General features: G+C 50.3%; 1 non-coding gene across 1 annotated transcript; it reads left to right on the forward strand.

The window, feature by feature from the left end:
• The first annotated feature begins 6,374 nt into the window (after window positions 1-6,374).
• Window positions 6,375-6,529, forward strand: LOC143175929 (5.8S ribosomal RNA). Its single transcript, XR_013000565.1, has one exon. It is a non-coding gene; the product is annotated as a 5.8S ribosomal RNA (ribosomal RNA).
• The last annotated feature ends 971 nt before the right edge of the window (window positions 6,530-7,500 follow it).

Raw genomic sequence — 7,500 nt, forward strand, 5'->3', positions numbered from 1 at the left:
TCTTCGTTGGAATTACCGTCGCTGGCATTGTAAACTCCAGATGACCTTGTGATTCCTTCGTCGGGCACTGGTAAAGGGTGGCGATGATTCGTTCTATAATAGAAATACCCGTCGTAGCGATTCGGCCGAGACACCCGCCACGAAACACTCTCTCGTCGTGGAATCCCCGCGTCGGAGAGTAAAACGCGCGAAGGCTTACTATGAGAGAAGAAATAGTATATGCCGGTGGTTCGCGTGTGTAGGCTCTATACGAAATTGCGATTCAAGAGAGTAGGAAAAGACGCGATGAACCACGATTTCCGTGCGTCTTACGTCTCTCGACGATGGGACGATCCACGCGAAGAGTTGTTACGTGCTCGCGCGAGGTGCGATAGCGTCGATTCGCTTTTCTGTACGGGGAGAAATAGAACGATGAGCTGACTTATCGGGTCTTCGTTGGAATTACCGTCGCTGGCATTGTAAACTCCAGATGACCTTGTGATTCCTTCGTCGGGCACTGGTAAAGGGTGGCGATGATTCGTTCTATAATAGAAATACCCGTCGTAGCGTTTCGGCCTAGTCACCCGCCACGAAACACTCTCTCGTCGTGGAATCCCCGCGTCGGAGAGTAAAACGCCGAAGGCTTACTTATGAAACTTACGTCTCTCGACGATGGGACGATCCACGCGAAGAGTTGTTACGTGCACGCGTATGGTGCGATTGCGTCGATTCGCTTTTCTGTACGGGGAGCAATAGAACGTTGAGTTGACTTATCGGGTCTTCGTTGGAATTACCGTCGCTGGCATTGTAAACTCCAGATGACCTTGTGATTCCTTCGTCGGGCACTGGTAAAGGGTGGCGATGATGCGTTCTATAATAGAAATACCCGTCGTAGCGTTTCTTCCGAGTCAACCCGCTCACGAAACACTCTCTCGTCGTGGAATCCCCGCGTCGGAGAGTAAAACGCGAATTCATAGTATGGAAACTTACGTCTCTCGACGATGGGACGATCCACGCGAAGAGTTGTTACGTGCACGCGTATGGTGCGATTGCGTCGATTCGCTTTTCTGTACGGGGAGTAATAGAACGTTGAGTTGACTTATCGGGTCTTCGTTGGAATTACCGTCGCTGGCATTGTAAACTCCAGATGACCTTGTGATTCCTTCGTCGGGCACTGGTAAAGGGTGGCGATGATGCGTTCTATAATAGAAATACCCGTCGTAGCGTTTCTTCCGAGTCAACCCGCTCACGAAACTCTCTCTCGTCGTGGAATCCCCGCGTCGGAGAGTAAAACGCGAATTCATACTATGAAAACTTACGTCTCTCGACGATGGGACGATCCACGCGAAGAGTTGTTTACGTGCACGCGTATGGTGCGATTGCGTCGATTCGCTTTTCTGTACGGGGAGAAATAGAACGTTGAGTTGACTTATCGGGTCTTCGTTGGAATTACCGTCGCTGGCATTGTAAACTCCAGATGACCTTGTGATTCCTTCGTCGGGCACTGGTAAAGGGTGGCGATGATGCGTTCTATAATAGAAATACCCGTCGTAGCGTTTCTTCCGAGTCAACCCGCTCACGAAACTCTCTCTCTCGTCGTGGAATCCCCGCGTCGGAGAGTAAAACGCCGAAGGCTTACTATGAAACTTACGTCTCTCGACGATGGGACGATCCACGCGAAGAGTTGTTTACGTGCACGCGTATGGTGCGATTGCGTCGATTCGCTTTTCTGTACGGGGAGAAATAGAACGTTGAGTTGACTTATCGGGTCTTCGTTGGAATTACCGTCGCTGGCATTGTAAACTCCAGATGACCTTGTGATTCCTTCGTCGGGCACTGGTAAAGGGTGGCGATGATGCGTTCTATAATAGAAATACCCGTCGTAGCGTTTCTTCCGAGTCAACCCGCTCACGAAACTCTCTCTCTCGTCGTGGAATCCCCGCGTCGGAGAGTAAAACGCCGAAGGCTTACTATGAAACTTACGTCTCTCGACGATGGGACGATCCACGCGAAGAGTTGTTACGTGCACGCGTATGGTGCGATTGCGTCGATTCGCTTTTCTGTACGGGGAGTAATAGAACGTTGAGTTGACTTATCGGGTCTTCGTTGGAATTACCGTCGCTGGCATTGTAAACTCCAGATGACCTTGTGATTCCTTCGTCGGGCACTGGTAAAGGGTGGCGATGATGCGTTCTATAATAGAAATACCCGTCGTAGCGTTTCTTCCGAGTCAACCCGCTCACGAAACTCTCTCTCGTCGTGGAATCCCCGCGTCGGAGAGTAAAACGCGAATTCATAGTATGGAAACTTACGTCTCTCGACGATGGGACGATCCACGCGAAGAGTTGTTACGTGCACGCGTATGGTGCGATTGCGTCGATTCGCTTTTCTGTACGGGGAGCAATAGAACGTTGAGTTGACTTATCGGGTCTTCGTTGGAATTACCGTCGCTGGCATTGTAAACTCCAGATGACCTTGTGATTCCTTCGTCGGGCACTGGTAAAGGGTGGCGATGATGCGTTCTATAATAGAAATACCCGTCGTAGCGTTTCTTCCGAGTCAACCCGCTCACGAAACTCTCTCTCGTCGTGGAATCCCCGCGTCGGAGAGTAAAACGCGAATTCATAGTATGGAAACTTACGTCTCTCGACGATGGGACGATCCACGCGAAGAGTTGTTACGTGCACGCGTATGGTGCGATTGCGTCGATTCGCTTTTCTGTACGGGGAGCAATAGAACGTTGAGTTGACTTATCGGGTCTTCGTTGGAATTACCGTCGCTGGCATTGTAAACTCCAGATGACCTTGTGATTCCTTCGTCGGGCACTGGTAAAGGGTGGCGATGATGCGTTCTATAATAGAAATACCCGTCGTAGCGTTTCTTCCGAGTCAACCCGCTCACGAAACTCTCTCTCGTCGTGGAATCCCCGCGTCGGAGGGTAAAACGCGATATATAATAGTATATGCCAGTGGTTCGCGCGCGTCGTCTCTGAGATACGCGGTCGACAGAGTTCCGAAAACACGTGATGTGCCACGATTTCCGTGCGTCTTACATCTTTCGACGATGGGACGATCCACGCGAAGAGAACGTTCGTGCTTGCGTGAGGTGCAACAGCGTCGATTCGCTTTTCTGTACGGGGAGAAATAGAACGTTGAGTTGACTTATCGGGTCTTCGTTGGAATTACCGTCGCTGGCATTGTAAACTCCAGATGACCTTGTGATTCCTTCGTCGGGCACTGGTAAAGGGTGGCGATGATTCGTTCTATAATAGTAATACCCGTCGTAGCGTTTCGACCGATGTCACCCGCCACGAAAGTCTCTCTCGACGTGGAAACCCCGCGCCGAAGAGTAAACGCGAAGGCTTACCATACGAAAGAAAACGGTATTATACGCCTGTGGTATGTGCGTCTCGGCTCTGTGATACGCGATCGGCAGAGTTACAAAAAAACGTTGATGGGCCACGATTTCCGTGCGTCTTACATCTTTCGACGATGGGACGATCCACGCGAAGAGTAGTTACGTGCTCGCGCGAGGTGCGATAGCGTCGATTCGCTTTTCTGTACGGGGAGAAATAGAACGATGAGTTGACTTATCGGGTCTTCGTTGGAATTACCGTCGCTGGCATTGTGAACTCCAGATGACCTTGTGATTCCTTCGTCGGGCACTGGTAAAGGGTGGCGATGATTCGTTCTATAATAGAAATACCCGTCGTAGCGATTCGGCCGAGTCACCCGCCACGAAACTCTCTCTCGTCGTGGAATCCCCATGTCGGAGAGTAAAACGCGAAGGCTAACTATATATAAGAAATATATAGTATTATTTATGCCTGTGGTTCTCCGTTTGCCCTACTCTCAGATACGCGACTCGGAGAGTTACGAATAATCGTGATGGACCACGATTTCTGTACGTCTTACATCTTTCGACGATGGGACGATCCACGCGAAGAGATCATTCCTGCTTGCGTGAGGTGCGATAGCGCCGATTCGCTTTTCTGTACGGGGAGAAATAGAACGATGAGTTGACTTATCGGGTCTTCGTTGGAATTACCGTCGCTGGCATTGTAAACTCCAGATGACCTTGTGATTCCTTCGTCGGGCACTGGTAAAGGGTGGCGATGATTCGTTCTATAATAGAAATACCCGTCGTAGCGATTCGGCCGTGTCACCCGCCACGAAAATCTCTCTCGTCGTGGAATCCCCGCGTCGTAGAGTAAACGCGAAGGCTTGCTATAGAAGACTATAGTTTATACGCCTGTGGTTCACCGGTTGCCTGCTCTCCGGGGTACGCGATCGCGCAGGAGTTACGGAAGAACTTGATGGGCCACGATCTCCAAGCGGCTATATCTTTCGACGATGGGACGATTCACGCGAAGAGAACGTTCGTGCATGCGTGAGGTGCGATAGCGTTGATTCGCTTGTCTGTACGGGGAGAAATAGAACGATGAGTTGACTTATCGGGTCTTCGTTGGAATTACCGTCGCTGGCATTGTAAACTCCAGATGACCTTGTGATTCCTTCGTCGGGCACTGGTAAAGGGTGGCGATGATTCGTTCTATAATAGAAATACCCGTCGTAGCGTTTCGACCGATGTCACCCGCCACGAAATTCTCTCTCGTCGTGGAATCCCCGCGTCGGAGAGTAACCGCCGAAGGCTTGCTATAGAAGACTATAGTTTATACGCCTGTGGTTCACCGGTTGCCGGCTCTCCGGGGCACGCGATCGCGCGAAGGTTACGGAGGGACGTGAAGCGCCCGAGCAATGAAACGTCCGCAGGAGGAAACGAGCAACCGCCGAACATTGTTTCGCGACGTTTCCATAATGTATTGTCGTTTCGCTCGCATCCCGCTTCTTTCCCCTAGTTTCCTCGACGCGTAGTTTCGCAGCCTTAGTGGACGAATCATTCTCGATTCGAGGAAAGATATGCAGTGGGGCGTGCAATGAGCCCGCCAGAGACCACGATCTCCAATGCGTCTTTACATCTTTCGACGATGGGATGATCCACGCGAAGAGAACGTTCGTGCTTGCGCGAGGTGCGTTAGCGTCGATTCGCTTTTCTGTACGGGGAGAAATAGAACGATGAGTTGACTTATCGGGTCTTCGTTGGAATTACCGTCGCTGGCATTGTAAACTCCAGATGACCTTGTGATTCCTTCGTCGGGCACTGGTAAAGGGTGGCGATGATTCGTTCTATAATAGAAATACCCGTCGTAGCGATTCGGCCGAGTCACCCGCCACGAAACTGTCTCTCTTTCGTCGTGGAAACCCCGCGTCGGAGAGTAAAACGCGCGAAGGCTGTGACTGTAACATATATATATACAGTATACAATGCCTGTGGTTTTTGCGCGTGTCGGCTCTTCGGTATACGCGATCGGCCAGAGTTACGGAGGGACGGTGAAGCGCACGAGAAATTGAAACGGCCGCACGATTGGAACCGAGCAACCGTCGAACATTGTTTCGCGACGTTTCCATAATGCGTTTTCGTTTCGCTCGCATACCGCTTCTTTTCCCCTAGTCTCTGAGACGCGTTTTCGAGCCGTTCTTCTACTATCGATTCTCGTAGAGAGAAGGGACCGGGTAGTCTGGAAGTGGAACCCGCATCTTGCGTGTACCGTACACGGAATTGAGAGGACCGGCCGTGAAGCTCGTTTTAAAGCCGTGCGTCTGACACCCAACTCTTGCGCGCCAATTTCGCGGCAAGAGATAATATGGGACGAATGACCGGCAAAGAGCCAGCTGTGAAGTCTGTTTTTTTAATCGAATCCGTGGACGTGTGTATGCCGTAGCGTCGCTCGTCGTGTTCGTTCATGGTCGTTCCGAGAGAAAGAACGAAAGCGGTAACGAAGGGACCGGCCGTGAAGCTCGTTTTAAAGCCGCGCGTCTGACACCCAACTCTTGCGCGCCAATTTCGCGGCAAGAGATAACATGGGACGAATGACCGGCAAAGAGCCAGCTGTGAAGTCTTTTTTCATTATTTGCTTTCAATCGATCGATCGGTACGATTCGTGCAACGTTTCGCGCGATGCGACGCGAAAACATGCGCGCAACAATAGATGCGTCTGATCGGAAGAACGCGAGGGTCGACTGCACGCGATGGATTCAGTATCGGGTAGGATACAAAATATATCCCCGTCGTTTCCACGCGTGCGAGTCTTCTGCGTCTTTCGCGGGTTTTTGAATGCACTATACGCCCGGAACGTCGAGAAATATATACATATTACTTGAACGTTTTTCGTCTCGAAAGGCTTCGGTGTCGTCTCCAAGGCGACGCCTGAATCTCCTTCGCGCGCTGGTCGGAGATTCAGGTATCAACTTTTATCTTCTCTTTGAAAGAAGAGAGATATTAGGTCGAACAAATGAGAATAAAATTATATATGTGAAATATAAAATTTATACGATTACCCTGAACGGTGGATCACTTGGCTCGTGGGTCGATGAAGAACGCAGCTAATTGCGCGTCAACGTGTGAACTGCAGGACACATGAACATCGACATTTCGAACGCACATTGCGGTCCACGGATACAATTCCTGGACCACGCCTGGCTGAGGGTCGTTTACGTACCATACACTGCTTGCGTAGCTCTGTCAAATCCCCGCAGTCGTTCACCTCTTCGGATCGAACGTTTTTTTACCGAAGGGCGCAAAGAACGTTTCTGAGTCGGGTTAAGAGAAGGATGCTACGTACGAGCGAACGATGGGTGTCTCGTCGGCGTTTGTCGCGGACACGCGAAAATTCTGTGAATTTCACGGACAGTGTACGTTCTAGTTGTTGCAAAACGATCGGAATCGTTTGTATGGACTCGCGTGAGTGTTCGCGGCGTCGTGCGTCGTTCAATTACGACCGCCCGCGGATACCGCTCCACTGCGATATGGATCTGAGCGACAACTTTTTCGGCTGTTCGTGAGATGAACGGTTTCGTGTGTTTAGAAAAATTTTTTTTCCCGCGCTCCCGACGTCACCTGAAATGATGCGTCAGAGGTGAAAGAAAATATTAAGAAGTCGAGAGAGAGAGAGACTACACACGTTTTATTCATATTTTGTATACCGTGCGTGAGACGGATGTGCACGACACGTCGTATGTCGGTATATTACCGACTGGCCCCAGGGAGATTGTTTTCTTCCTCTCTTACGAATGAGATGTACGTTTCGGAGGATCGTCGTTACCGAAACACACGGCAAAACGAGACTTCTCGCAGCAGAACCTTTATACACAATACACATCGACTCTTTTTACCCCGAGAGAGAGAGAAAAGGTGTATTTCTTTTTTTTATTTTTCGAATTCGACGCACGAACGCTTTGACGACTGGAGAAAAACACGGTGTGTGTTAAAATCGTGCGGGACGAGCATGCGTATTCGTAACGGGTCGAATAGTTCTTATTCCCCGTCGTCGCGTGTCCTCGCTGGACCACCACCGTGCGCTTCCGCCACGTTCAGTTGAATTTCGAAATATATATATATAAAAAGAATCACCATATACTCTCTTTCGGGAGGTGTATTTTTATCGGTTTCTGCTATAGAGAA

Source organism: Nomia melanderi, unplaced genomic scaffold (genome assembly GCF_051020985.1).
Source record: "Nomia melanderi isolate GNS246 unplaced genomic scaffold, iyNomMela1 scaffold0259, whole genome shotgun sequence".
Classification (NCBI taxonomy): Eukaryota; Metazoa; Arthropoda; class Insecta; order Hymenoptera; family Halictidae; genus Nomia; species Nomia melanderi.